Raw genomic sequence first — 14,886 nt, 5'->3', positions numbered from 1 at the left:
ATGTGCCACAGCCACTCCATGTACTAATTTTCGGCTTTTTGGAGTTAAAATGGCCTAATTATCTAAACGGAAATTGTACATGAATGTTTTGGAGTTCATGCACCGGTTAGGGCAAGGGCAGATTTAGTAATCTAACTGGCCAAATATCTAGGTCCCATGCCGATCGATATGCGCCACAGCCACTCTATGTACTAATTTTCGGCTTTTTGGATTTAAAATTGCCTAATCATCTAAACGGAAATTATAGATGAATGTTTTGGAGTTCATGCACTGGCTGGGGTAAGGGCAGATTTAGTAATCTAACCGGCCAAATATATAGGCCCCATGCTGATCGACATGTGCCACAGCTATTTTTTGAAGTTAAAATTGCCTAATTATCTAGTCGGCAAGTATACATGAATGAATGATCCAATAACACAATTTAGCACAAATAATAGCAAAGTGCAAAAGGAATTTTCATTAAGTAAATTGGGTACAAATTGTAGCCATTTTACATATGAAAACTACTAAACAAAAGGCTACAAATTTGCAGGGAAATGCCTAGAGAAAACTTAAAACCTATAGCCATACATAAAAAACTAAACAAAAGCTGTAAACAAAAACTACTGTCGCCCTGATCAATCCTCGGAGTCAGACTTCAGCAACTCAACATCCACTTGCTCATATGGAATTGGCATAGCCAATGTCACATTAGCAGCAACAAGGGCTTTGAGCCAGTCGTGTTTGAATCCCCGATTCTCGAATTTGGGGACTTCTTGCACATAATTATTGAGGGCAGCACCTTGCCCGGCCTCCTACGCCTTCGAAGCTTCAGAATCGACAACTTTCTTCGCCACTTTCAATTCTGCCAAATCCGCCTCAAGTTTGGCGATCGCCTCTTGGGCTAACTTGAGCGCAGCTTCGCTCACGTCCGCCCTTTGCTCGGCAGCCAATCTGAGTTGGCCTGCATTTCTGGTCCTCTCCAACTCGGCCTCGACCCTTGTAGCTTCCATTTTCACCCTTATGGCCTCAAACTCGGCCCGGCTTCTTTGGCCCTCAACTTCAGTTTGTAAACGGCCAATTCGTTCGATGGCGTCGTGCTGGCGGCGGCCTAACTCGGCTCTCCTTCTGACTATCTGCAAAACAGCAGATTAGATCCAAAAATATATGCATAGAAAGGAAAGACAAGATCAAGATCTTTACCAGAAGAGCCGATTGAGTGGCTAATGCTACTGCTAAAACGTCTGGCTCCGAGCGAAAAGTCGCCTTATCAGACGGCAATGAAACTGATGAAGCCATGCTCAGCGCAACGGCTGGGTCTTTTATAGCCGACGCGTCAAAGGAGATCGGCATATTTCTTATCTTTGGTTGAACCACAAAAGGCACAACCGTATCCGACTCCTCTAAATTCGGCCGTTTGTCAGCAGGCTCTTCTCTAAAGCCCACTTCAACCTCTACTGGACGTTTCTCCGATCGTCGTTCAGCCTCATTATTTTCTGCCACGATCGGCTCTGACTCGGCATCTCGTATTTGAATCGTCTCCTCAGTAACAGGCAGGGGCGGCTCAACATCTGTGATGGGCGGCACTTCGGATCAATTGGCCTCTGCGCGAATGGCCTCCGCTCTCTGTCGCGCGGCCATTCGTTCGACGTTGGCCTTTTTGGCGAGTTTTGTAAGTGACAAGCCGGCCATATCTTCAGGAAACGCACCAGGAAGATCTTCTAATCCGATAAAGATGTCGTCGTAAACTTCCGCTCGACCCGAGGTGGACGAAGGGTTGACTGAATTGAGGCCGGCTTCTTCAAAAGCTACCCTTAAAGCGTCATCTACTTTGGCCTCGGACTGGCCTGATTCTTCAACGACCTCTTCTGCACGCTCCGAGTCAGATCTTTCAAAGCCGATTTGGCGCAAGTTTCTGATATTGGTCAAAATAAGAGCCGTTGGAAACTCATCACCCCTTGGAATCTGGATGTTTTTTGCTGCCGAGAAAGTCGTGTACGTTGGCTCATATTTAAGCAGAATATGGGCCGCCCTCCCTTGTTTCTGAAGGCTCAGACAGCCGAAGTATTTCAACGCGACTTTTATCTCCGAAAGAACAGCGTCATCAGTCGAGGTTGAAACCTTCTTCAAATCATTTCCTGCACAAGCAAAACCATTAGGTCTCAAAAATGAAGCTTTACAAATATAACAAAGAAAAAATAAACACACGAGGCTATACGGCCACCTGGTTCGCCCCTCTGCCTAGGAATAGGATCGAGGCGATCCTCACCTTCTCCGAATTCCCAATTGCCTCAGACAATGACCATAACGTCATCAACTCGCTTTCCAGAGCTAGAAAGCATAGTCATTAGTTGATGGTCGGTGTCCTTGGCCTTGAGGAAATAACGACCGTGCCGACCGGAAGACTTGGTCAAGGCATAACAATGCCGAATAGCAGGAATGTCGAGGTCGATCCTAAGGGAACGGTTTAGCTCTACAACCCCCATTATGATTCTAAAGAAGTTGACATTGGGTTGGGAAGGAATTAGACCCCAATGGCAAAGCACAGCCCTAAGGAGTGGGTGGAGGGGGAATCGGACACCACCCTCTGCAATTGATAGGAGAGGGAAGATGATCGTGGTTTCGTCAGCCCTCCCCATATGGAGGGTGCCGTCTATCACGAGAGATAGACGGACGTCATCAGGAATGGAAAAATGGCGTCGGAAGTAAGAAATTTGATCCGAAGAGAGGAGATCTTTCAAATGTTTTGCCATTCTCTTCAGTTTATAGGTATATTCTAAACCAAAAACAAAACAGGAAAAAGGATTTAGAGCAGAGAGGGAGAAAACTTACAAGAGACGAAGAGGATAGTGAAGGAAAGGAAGTTGCAGAGATAATTCCGAAGGAAGTCCAGCGACAAGTATCTGAAAGTGTGTATGTATTTGAAAGGACGTCCAAATTTTAAATCATAATAAATAGAGGTGTACGAAGGGACGGAAAGTTGAAATGATGACTGAGAAGCGTGTGCTCAGACATCTACATTGGAATGAGCCCAGCCGCCGAATTTTGGCCCTGACTTTTCGAGTTCAAAACGAAACACTCCAACCATCATTAGTGGGGTGTTTGGAGGGCAATTGTGGGGGCCGAATATTGGGGATCGTAAAGAGGCCGAATGGCTGAACTTGGAAAGTTGGAATATAAATATAGTATTCAGCTTCATCCTGCATATTCAAATCCTACCTTATTTGGTCAAAAGGCCAGCTGGGTAAGGAGTCGAGTGAAAGGCAGTTTGCTTTAAAAGAAGCCGAATGACGAATTAAAAGTGGGTCCAGCCCCGAGGCCTAAGAAACAAAAGACATAAATAGAAGAACATCAGCCATAAAGAGATATGTGAGAACTATTATATTTAACTTAGAATACAAGTAATCTTGAGTGTCGAGACTGACTTGCCCATCGAAGTGCTAATTCTGGCACCCTCGACCGGAGTGTTTATTCCTTTTCAGGTGACTAGCAGAGGATCACGAGCGTCCCCCAAGATCAGAAGAGTATTTCCAAACCACTTCTCCACAACATCAAACACCTCGAGATGGACCAATTTGATTTGTGGAAACTTATTGAACTAGCACGGGACTCCTCGTTTGAAAACTATGTCAAAAAATTCACTTTTTTCACACTTAAGCTCGAAAATAGGCCATCGAGGGCCAAAATTGTGTAACAGTCACGAGAAGGCCCTTGCGATACCTCAAACATGTTGAGAAGGACCTATCTAAGTTGTGAAAACTTACAGAACTAGCACGGGAATCCCGGTTTGAAAACTAAGTCGAAAAAGGGACTTTTTTCACACTTCATCTTGAAAATAGGCCTTCGGAAGCCAAAATCCTGAAACAGTCATGAAAAGGCCCAAAGAACACCTCAAACACCTCGAGGGGGACCAATGTAAGTTGTGGAAACTTACGGAACTGGCACGGGACTACCAGTTTGAAAATTATGTCAAAAAATGCACTTTTTTCATACTTAAGGTTGAAAATAGGCTACCAGTGGCCAAAATCGTGTAACAGTCACGAGAAGGCCCAAGGAACACCTCAAATAGTTTTCAAACCGGGAGTCCCATGCTACTTTTGTAAGATTCCACAACTTACATTGATCCCTTCCGAGCTGTTTGAGGTGTTCCACGGGCCTTCTCGTGACTGTTACACGATTTTGTCCCCTGATAGCCTATTTTCAACCATAAATGTGAGAAAAAGTGCATTTTTTGACTTAGTTTTCAAATCGGGAGTCCCGTGCCAGTTCTGTAAGTTTCAACAACTTACATTAGTCGCTCCTGAGGTGTTTGAGGTGTTCTTCGGGCCTTCACCTGACTGTTACATGATATTGGCCCCCCGATGGCCTATTTTCTAGCTTAAGTGTGAAAAAAGTGCCTTTTTCGACCTAGTTTTAAAACCGGGACTCCCGTGCTAGTTCTGTAAGTTTCCAAAACTTACATTGGTCCATCTCGAGGTATTTGGGGTGTTCCGCGGGGGTTCTCAGGACTGTTACACGGTTTTGGCCCCCGATAGCCTATTTTCAAGCTTAAGTGTTTGAAAAGTACATTTTTTGACTTAGTTTTCAAGTCGGGAGTCGTGTGCTAGTTTTGTAAGTTTTCACAACTTACATTGGTCCCTCTCTCGAGGTGTTTAAGGGGTTCTCCTGGGGTTCTCGTGACTGTTACACAATTTTGGCCCCTGATGGCCTATTTTCAAGATTAAGTGTGAAAAAAGTGCAATTTTTGACTTAGTTTTCAAGCGAGGAGTCTCGTGCAAGTTCTGTAAATTTTCACAACTTGCATTGGTCCCCCCCCCCCCGAGGTGTTTGAGGTGATCCTTGAACCTTCCCGTGACTGTTATCTGATTTTGGACCCCGATGGCCTATTTTCAAGCTTAAATGTGAAAAAAAATGCCTTTTTGGACTTAGTTTTCAAACTGGGAGTCCCGTGCTAGTTTCGTAAGTTTTCACAGCTTACGTTGGTCCCTCTCGAGGTGTTTGAGGTGTTCCCCAGGCCTTCTCGTGACTTTTACATGATTTTGGCCCGCGATGGCCAATTTTGAAGCTTAAGTGTGAAAAAAGTGCATTTTTCGACTTAGTTTTCAAATCGGGTGTCCCGTGCTAGTTCTGTAAGTTTCCACAACATTCAGTGGTCTCTCTCAAAGTGTTTGAGGTGTTTCCCCATCCTTGTCATGAATGTTACGCAATTTTGGCCCCCGACGGCCTATTTTGAAGCTTACGTGTGAAAAAAATGTATTTTTTGACTTAGTTTTCAACCTGGAGTCCCGTGCCAATTCTGTAAGTTTCCACAACTTACATTGGTTCCTCCTTAGGTGTTTAAGTTGTTCCCCGAGCCTTCTCATGACTGTTACATCATTTAGGCCCCCGATGGCCTATTTTCAAGCTTATGTGTGAAGAAAGTGCATTTTTCGACTTAGTTTTCAAGTCGGGAGTCTCGTGCTTGTTTTTTAAGTTTCCACAACTTAAATTGGTCTCTCTTGAGGTGTTTAAGGTGTTCTCCGGGCCTTCTCGTGACTGTTACACAATTTTGGCCCCCGATGGCCTATTTTCAAGCTCAAGTGTCAAAAAAGTACATTTTTTGTCTTAGTTTTCAAACCGGGAGTCCCGTGCTAGTTCTGTAAGTTTTCAAAACTTACATTAGCCCCTCTTGAGGTGTTCGATGTGTTTCCTGGGCCTTCTCGTGACTGTTACACGATTTTAACCCCCGATGGCCTTTTTTCAAGCTTAAGTGTGAGAAAAGTTCCTTTTTGGACTTTGTTTTCAAACCGAGAGTCCTGTGCTATTTCCGTAAGTTTGCACAACTTACATTGGCCCCTCCCGAGGTGTTTGAGGTGTTGCCTGGGCCTTCTCGTGACTGTTACACGAATTTGGCCACCGATGGTCTATTTTCAAGCTTAAGTGTGAAAAAAGTGCATTTTTGACTTAGATTTCAAACCGGGAGTCCCACGGCAGTTCCGTAAGTTTTCATGACTTGCATTGGTCCCTCCCAAGATGGTTGAGGTGTTCCTTGGACCTTCTCATGATTGTTACACGATTTTGGCTTCCAATGGCCAATTTTCAAACTTAAGTATGAAAAAAGTGGCTTTTTCGACTTAGTTTTCAAACCGGAAATCCCGTCCTAGTTTCGTAAGTTTCCACACCTTCTATTGGTCCTTCCCAAGGTGTTTGATGCATTCCCTGGGCCTTCTCGTGACTGTTACACGATTTTGGCCCAATGTCCTATTTTTAAGCTTAAGTGTGAGAAAAGTGACTTTTCAAACCAGGAGTCCCATGCTAGTTTGGTAAGTTCCCACAACTTACATTGGTCGCTCTCGAGGTGTTTAAGGTGTTCCCCGGGCCTTCTTGTGACTGTTACACAATTTTGACCCCCGATGGTCTATTTTTAGGATTAAGTGTGAAAAAAGTGCATTTTTTGGCTTCGTTTTGAAACCGGCAGTCCCGTTGAAGTTCTGTAAGTTTCCACAACTTACAATGGTCTCTCCTAAGGTGTTTGAGGTGTTCCCCGGACATTCTTGTGATTGCTACATTGTTTTCAAACTGGGAGTCCCGTGCTAGTTCTGTAAGTTTTCACAACTTACATTTGTCCCTCCCGAGGTGTTCGAGGTGTTCCTTGGGCCTTCTCATGACTGTTACCCAATTTTGGCATCCAATGGCCTATTTTCAAGCTTAAGTATGAAAAAAGTGCCTTTCTCGACTTAGTTTTCAAACCGGTAGTCTCGTGCTAGTTCCATAAGTTTTCCCAACTTACATCGGTGCCTCTCGAGTTGTTTGATGTGTTCCTTGGGCCTTGTTGTGACTGTTACACTATTTTGGCCCACGATAGCCTATTTTCACAATTAAGTTTGAGAAAATTGCCTTTTTGGACTTAGTTTTCAAACCAGGAGTCCCGTGCTAGTTCTGTAAGTTTTCACAACTTACATTGGTCACTCCCGAGGTTTTTGAGGTGTTCCCAGAGCCTTCTCATGACTGTAACACGATTTTGGCCTCTGATGGCCTATTTTCAACCTTAAGTGTGAAAAAAGTACATTTTTTGACTTAGTTTTCAAACTGGGAGTCCCGTGCCAGTTTCGTATGTTTCCACAACTTACATTGGTCCTTCCCAAGGTGTTTGAGGTGTTCCCTGGGCCTTCTCATGACTGTTACACGATTTTGGCCCCTGATGGACTATTTTCAATCGTAAGTGTGAAAAATGTGCCTTTTTTTACTTAGTTTTCAAACCGGGAGTCCCATGCTAGTTTTGTAAGTTTCCACAACTTACATCAGTCCCTCTTGAGGTGTTTGAGGTGTTCCCCGTGCCTTCTCAAGACTGTTACATGCTTTTGGCCCCTGATGGCCTATTTTCAAGCTTAAGTGTGAAAAAAATGCATTTTTTGACTTAGTTTTGAAACCGGGAGTCCCGTGCTAGTTTCGTATGTTCCTACAACTTACATTGGTCCCTTTCATGGGGTTTGATGTGTTCCATGTGCTTTCTCATGACTGTTACATGATTTTGGCCCCCAATGGCCAATTTTCAAGCTTAAGTGTGAGAAAAGTGCCTTTTGGACTTAGTTTTCAAACTGGAAGTTCCGAGCTAGTTCTGTAAGTTTTCAAAACTTACATTAGTCCCTCCTGAGATGTTTGAGGTGTTCCCCGAGCCTTCTTTTGATTGTTAATCGATTTTGGCCATCGATGGCCTATTTTTAACCTTAAGTGTGAAAAAAGTGTGTGTTTTGGTTTAGCGTTTAAACCGGGAGTCCCTTGGCAGTTTCATAAGTTTCCACAACTTACATTAGTCCCTCCCGAGGTGTTTGAGGTGTCCCCTAGGACTTCTCCTGACTGTTAATCGATTTCGTCCCCCGATGGCCTATTTTCAAGGTTAAGTGTGAAAATAGTGTATTTTTCGACCGAGCTTTCAAACTGGGAGTCCTGCGCCTGTTCTGTAAGTTTTAAAAACTTACATTGGTCCCTCTCGAGGCGTCTGAGGTGTTCCCCGAGCCTTCTCATGACTGTTACAAAATTTTGGCCTCTGATGGCCTATTTTCAAGCTTAAGTAAAAAAAGTACATTTTTTGACTTAGTTTTCAAACCGGGAGTCCCATGCCAGTTTTGTAACTTTCTACAACTTACATTGGTCCCTCCCGAGGTGTTTGAGGTGTTTCCCGGGAAGTCTCGTGACTGTTATACGATTTTGGCCCCCGATGGCCTATTTTCAAGCTTAAATGTGAAAAAAGTGGCTTTTTCGACTTAGTTTTCAAACCGGAAGTCTCATGCTAGTTCCGTAAGTTTCCACAACTTACATTGGTCCGTCCCGAGGTGTTTGATGTGTTTCTTGGGCCATCTCATGACTGCTACACGATTTTGGCCCTCGATGCCTATTTTCAAGCTTAAACATAAGAAAAGTGCCTTTTTTGACTTGGTTTTCAAACCGGCAATCCCGTGCTAGTTCTGTAAGTTTCCAAAACTTACATTGGTCCCCCTGGAGGTGTTTGAGATATTCTCTGGGCTTTCTCGTGACTGTTACACAATTTTGGCACCCGATGGCCTATTTTCAGGATTAAGTGGAAAAAGTGCATTTTTTGACTTAATTTTCAAACCAGGAGTCCCGTGCAAGTTCTGTAAGTTTCCACAACTTGCATTGGTCCCTCCCGAGGTGTTTGCGGTGTTCCCTGAGCCTTCTCGTGATAGTTGCACGATTTTGGCTCCCGATGGCCTATTTACAAGGTTAAGTGTGAAAAAAGTGCATTTTTTTATACAGCTTTCAAACCAGAAGTCCCGTACTAGTTCCGTAAGTCTTCACAACTTACATTGGTCCCTCCCGAGGTGTTTGAGGTGTTCCATAGGCCTACTCGTGACTGTTACACGATTTTGGTCTCCGATGGCTTATTTTCTAGCTCAAGTGTGAGAAAAGTGCCTTTTTTGAATTAGTTTTCAAACCGGAAGTCCCGTGCTAGTTCCGTAAGTTTCCACAACTTACATTGGTCCCTCCAGAATTATTTGATGTGTTCCATGGGCCTTCTCGTAATTGTTACACGATTTTGGCCCCCGATGGCCAATTTTCAAGCTTAAGTGTGAGAAACGTGCCTTTTTCGACCTAGTTTTCAAACCGGCAGTCCCGTGCTAGTTCTGTAAATTTACATAACTTACATTGATCCCTCCTGAGGTGTTTGAGGTGTTCCCTGGGCCTTCTCCTAAATGCTACACGATTTTGGCCCCCAATGGCCTATTTTTGACCTCAAGTGTGAAAAAAGTGTATTTTTTGACTTAGTTTTCAAACCGGGAGTCCCGTGCCAGCTTCGTAAGTTTGCACAACTTACATTGGTCCCTACCAAGGTGTTTGATGTATTCCCCAAGCCTTTTCATGACTGTTACATGATTTTGGCCCCTGATGGCCTATTTTCGAACTTAAGTTTGAAAAAAGTGCCTTTTTCCACTTAGTTTTCAAGCCGGGAGTCCCGTGCTAGTTCTGTAAGTTTCCACCACTTACATTGGTCTCTCTTGAGGTGTTTTAGGTGTTCCCCGTGCCTTCTCGTGACTGTTACACAATTTTGGCCCACGATGGCCTATTTTCAAGCTTAAGTGTGAAAAAAGTGTATTTTTTGACTTAGTTTTCAAACCAGGAGTCCCATGTTAGTTCCGTAAGTTTCCAAAACTTACATTGGTACGTCCCAAGGCATCTGAGGTGTTCCTTGGGACTTCTCATGACTGTTACACGATTTTAGCCGCTGATGGCCTATTTTCAACCTTAAGTGTGAAAAAAGTGCGTGTTTAGACTTAATTTTAAAACCGGGAGTCCCGTGGCAGTTCCGTAAGTTTCCACAACTTGCATTGTTCCCTTCCAAGGTGTTTGAGGTGTTCCCTAGGTTTTCTTGTGACTACTAATTGATTTTGGTCCCCGATGGCCAATTTTCAAGTGTGAAAAAAGTATCTTTTTTGACTTAGTTTTAAGACCGGGGGTCCCGTGCTTGTTCTGTAAGTTTCCACAACTTACATTGGTCCCTCTCGAGGTGTCTGAGGTGTTGCCCGGTCCATCTCGTGACTGTTACATGATTTTGGGATCCGATGGCCCGTTTTCAAGCTTAAGTGTCAAATAAGTTTATTTTTTGACATAGTTTTCAAACTGGGAGTCCAGTACTAGTTTCGTAAGTTTCCACAACTTACATTGGTCCATCCCAAGGCCTTTGAGGTGTTTCTTTGGCCTTCTCATGACTGTTACACGATTTTGGCCCCAAATGGCCTATTTTCAAACTTAAATGTGAAAAAAATGCATTTTTCGACTTAGTTTTCAAACCCAAAGTCCCATGCTAGTTCCGTAAGTTTTCACAACTTACATTGGGCCCTCCCGAGATGTTTGATGTGTTCCCTGGGCCTTCTCATGAATGTTAGACTATTTTTGGCCCCTGATGGCCTATTTTCAAGCTTAAGTGTGAGAAATTTGCCTTTTTGGACTTAGTTTTCAAATCGGGAGTCCCGTGCTAGTTCTGTAAGTTTTCACAACTTACACAGGTCGCTCTCGAGTTGTTTGCGGTGTTCCCCATGCCTTCCCGTGACTGCTACACGATTTTGGCCCCCGATGTCCTATTTTCAACCTTGAGTGTGAAAAAAGTGCCTTTTTCGACTTAGATTTCAAACCAGGAGTCCCGTGCTAATTCCGTAAGTTTCCCCTATTGACAGTGGTCCCTCCCAAGAAGTTTGAGGTGTTCCCTGGGCCTTCTCGTGACTGTTACACGATTTTGGCCATCGACGGCCTATTTTCAAGCTTAAGTATTTTTTAACTTACTTTTAAAACCAGGAGTCCCGTTGTAGTTTCGTATTTTCAACAACTTACATTGTTCCCTCCTGAGGTATTTGAGGTGTACCCCGGTCTTCCCATGATTGTTACACGATTTTGGAACACAGAGGCCTATTTTCAAGCTGAAGTGTGAAAAAAGTGTCTTTTTCGACTTAGTTTTCAAACCAGAAGTCCCGTTCTAGTTCTGTATGTTTCATCAACTTACATTGGTCCCTCCCGAGGTGTTTGAGGTGCTTCCTGGGCCTTCTCGTGATTGTTACACAATTTTCGCCCCCGATGGCATTTTCAAGCTTAAGTGTGAAAAAATTGTCTTTTTCGACATAGTTTTCAAATCGGTAGTCCCGTGCTAGTTCCATAAGTTTACACAGCTTACATTGGTCCCATATGAGGTGTTTGAGGTGTTCCCCGGTCCTTCACGTGACTGTTACACAATTTTGCCCCCCGATGGCCTATTTTCAAACTTAAGTGTGAAAAAGTGACTTTTTTGACTTAGTTTTCAAACCAGAAGTCCCGTGCTAGTTCCATAAGTTTTCATAACTTACGTTAGTCCCTCCTGAGGTGTTGGAGGTGTTCCCCAGTCCTTCTCGTGACTGTTACACGATTTTGGCCTCCAATGGCCTATTTTCAAGCTTAAGTGTTTGAAAAGTACATTTTTTGACTTAGTTTTCAAACCGGGAGTCCCGAGCTAGTTCTGTAAGCATCCACAACTTACATTGGTCCCTCTAGAGGGGTTTGAGGTGTTTCCTGGGACTTCTCATGACTATTACACGATTTTGGCCCCCGACGGACTATTTTAAAGCTTAAGCGTGAAAAAAGTGTCTTTTTCGACTTAGTATTCAAATTAGAAGTCCTGTGCTAGTTCTGTAAGTTTCCACGACTTATACTGGTCCCTCCCAAGGTGTTTGCGGTATTCCCTGGGCCTTCTCGTGACTGTTACACGATTATGGCCCCCGATGGTCTATTTTCAAGCTTAAGTGTAAAAAAAGTACCTTTTTTGACTTTATTTTCAAATCAGGATTCCCATGCTAGTTTCATAAGTTTTCAAAACATACATTGGTCCCTTCCGAGGTGTTTAAGGTGTTCCCTGGGCCTATTTTCAAGCTTAAGTGTGAAAAAAATGCCTTTTTCGACTTAGTTTTCAAACTAGAAGTCCTGTGCTAGTTCTGTAAATTTCCAAAACATACATGTGTCCTGCTCGAGGAGTTTGATGTGTTCCCGGGGCCTTCTCGTGACTGTTAAACTATTTTGGCCCCCGATGGCCTATTTTCTAGCATAAGTGTGAGAAAAGTGCCTTTTTGTACTTCATTTTCAAATCGGGAGACCCGTGCTAATTCCGTAAGTTTGCACAGCTTACATTGGTCCCCCTGAGGTTTTTGATGTGTTCCTCGGGTCTTTTCGTAATTGTTACACGATTTTGGCCTTCGATGGCCTATTTTCAAGCTTAAGTGAGACAAAAGTGCCTTTTTTGACTTAGTTTTCACACCGGGACTCCCATGCCAGTTCTGTAAGTTCCCACAATGTACATTGGTCCATCTAGAGGTGTTTGGGGCATTCAATGGGTGTTTTCCTGAAGGTTACACAATTTTGATCCCCGATGGCCTATTTTCAACCTTAAGTGTGAAAAAATGCATTTTTTGACTTAGTTTTCAAGCCGTGAGTCCTGTGCTAGTTCCGTAAGTTTTCACAAGTTACATTGGTCCCTCTCGAGGTGTTTGAGGGGTTCCGCTGGAGTTCTCGTGACTGTTACACAATTTTGGCCCCCCAATGGCCTATTTTCAAGTTTTAGTGTGAAAAAAAGTACAATTTTTAACTTAGTTTTTAAGCGGGGAGTCCCGTGCAAGTTCCGTAAGTTTCCACAACTTACATTGGTTCCTCCCGAGGTGTTTGAGGTGTTCCTTGGGCCTTCTCGTGACTGTTACAGGATTTTGGACCCCAATGGCCTATTTTTCAAGCTTAAATGTAAACGGAGTGTCTTTTTCGACATAGTCTTCAAACCGGAAGTCCCGTAATATTTCCGTAAATTTCCACATCATACATTGGTCCCTCCCGAGGCCTTTGAGGTGTTTCTTTGGCCTTCTCGTGACTGTTACACAATTTTGGCCCCATATGGCCTACTTTCAAACTTAAGTGTGAAGAAAGTGCCTTTTTCGACTTAGTTTTCAAACCGGGAGACTTGTACTTGTTCCGTAAGTTTTCACAAATTATGTTGGTCCCTCCCGAGGTGTTGGAGGTGTTTCCCGGGCCTGCTCATGACTGTTACATCATTTTGGCACCCGATGGCCTATTTTCAATCTTTAGTATGAAAAAAGTGCATTTTTTTACTTTGTTTTCAAACCAGGAGTCCCGTGCTGGTTCCATAAGTTTCCACAACTTATATTGGTCCATCTTGAGGTGTTTGAGGTGTTCCTCAGGCTTTCTCGTGACTGTTACACGATTTTAGCCTCCGATGGCCTATTTTCAAGCTTAAGTGTGAAAAAAGTGACTTTTTCGACTTAGTTTTCAAACCGAAAGTCCCGTGCTAGTTCCGTAAGTTTTCATAACTTACATTGGTCCCTCTTGAGATGTTTGATGTGTTCCCTGGGCCTTCTCGTGACTGTTAGACTATTTTGGCCCCTGATGGCCTATTTTCAAGCTTAAGTGTGAGAAATTTGCCTTTTTGGACTTAGTTTTCAAACCGGGAGTCCCGTGCTAGTTCCGTAAGTTTTCACAACTGACATTGGTCTCTCTCGAGGTGTTTGAGGTGTTCTCAGTGCCTTCTCATGACTGTTTCATGATTTTGGCCCCCGATGGCCTATTTTCAACCTTAAGTGTAAAAAATGGCCTTTTTCGACTTAGATTTTAAACCAGGAGTCCCGTGCTAATTTCGTAAGTTTCCTGTACTGACATTGGTCCCTCCCAAGGAGTTTGAGGTTGTCCCTGGGCCTTCTCATGATTGTCACACGATTTTGGTCATCGACGGCCTATTTTCAAGCTTAAGTGTGAAAAAAGTGAATTTTTTAACTTACTTTTAAAATCGGAAGTCCCGTGCTAGTTCCGTATTTTCAATAACATACATTGTTCCCTCCCGAGGTGTTTGACGTGTTCGTCTAGCCTTCTCATGACTGTTACACGATTTTGGCCCCCTATGGTTTATTTTCAAGCTTAAGTGTGAGAAAAGAGCGTTTTTCGACTTAGTTTTCAAACCGGGAGTCCCGTGCCAGTTTCATAAGTTTCCACAACTTACATTGGTCCCTCACAAGGTGTTTGAGGTGTTCCCTGGGCCTTCTCCTGACTGTTACATGATATTGGCTCCCGATGGCCTATTTTCAAACTTAAGTGTGAAAAAAGTACTTTTTTCGACCTAGTTTTCAAGCCAGGACTCCCATGCTAGTTCTTTAAGTTTCCAAAACTTACATTGGTCCATCTCGAGGTGTTTGGGGTATTTCGCGGGGGTTCTCGTGACTGTTACACGGTTTTCACCCCCGATGGCTTATTTTCAAGCTTAAGTGTTTGAAAAGTGCATTTTTTGACTTAGTTTTCAAACTGGGAGTCCCGTGATATTTCCTTAAGTTTCCACAACTTATATTGGTCACTCCCGAGGTGTTGGAGGTGTTCGTTGGGCCTTCCCATGACTGTTACACGAGTTTGGTCCCCAATGGCCTATTTTCATGTTTAAGTGTTAGAAATGTGCATTTCTATACATAGTTTTCAAACCGAGAGTCCCGTGCTAGTTTCGTAAGTATCCACAATCTATATTGGTCCCTCCTGAGGTGTTTGAGGTGTTCGTCGTGCCTTCTCGTGACTGTTACATGATTTTGGCCACCAATGACCTATTTTTAAGCTTAAGTGTGAGAAAAGTGTTTTTTTGGACTTAGTTTTCAAACCGGGAGTCCCAAGCCAATTCTGTAAGTTCCCATAACTTACATTGGTCTCTCTCGAGGTGTTTGAGGTGTTCCTCGGGCCTTCTCGTCACTGTTACACAATTTTGGCCCACGATGGCCTATTTTCCGGATTAAGTGTGAAAAAAGTTCCTTTTTCAACTTAGTTTCAAACCGGGAGTCCCGTACTAGTTTTGTGAGTTTGCACAACTTGCATTGGTCCCTCTCGAGGTGTCTGAAGTATTCCCCGGGCCTTCTCGTG

Source organism: Camellia sinensis, chromosome 12 (assembly GCF_055761805.1).
Source record: "Camellia sinensis isolate YWXY chromosome 12, ASM5576180v1, whole genome shotgun sequence".
Classification (NCBI taxonomy): domain Eukaryota; kingdom Viridiplantae; phylum Streptophyta; class Magnoliopsida; order Ericales; family Theaceae; genus Camellia; species Camellia sinensis.
This window is presented reverse-complemented; position numbering follows the sequence as displayed.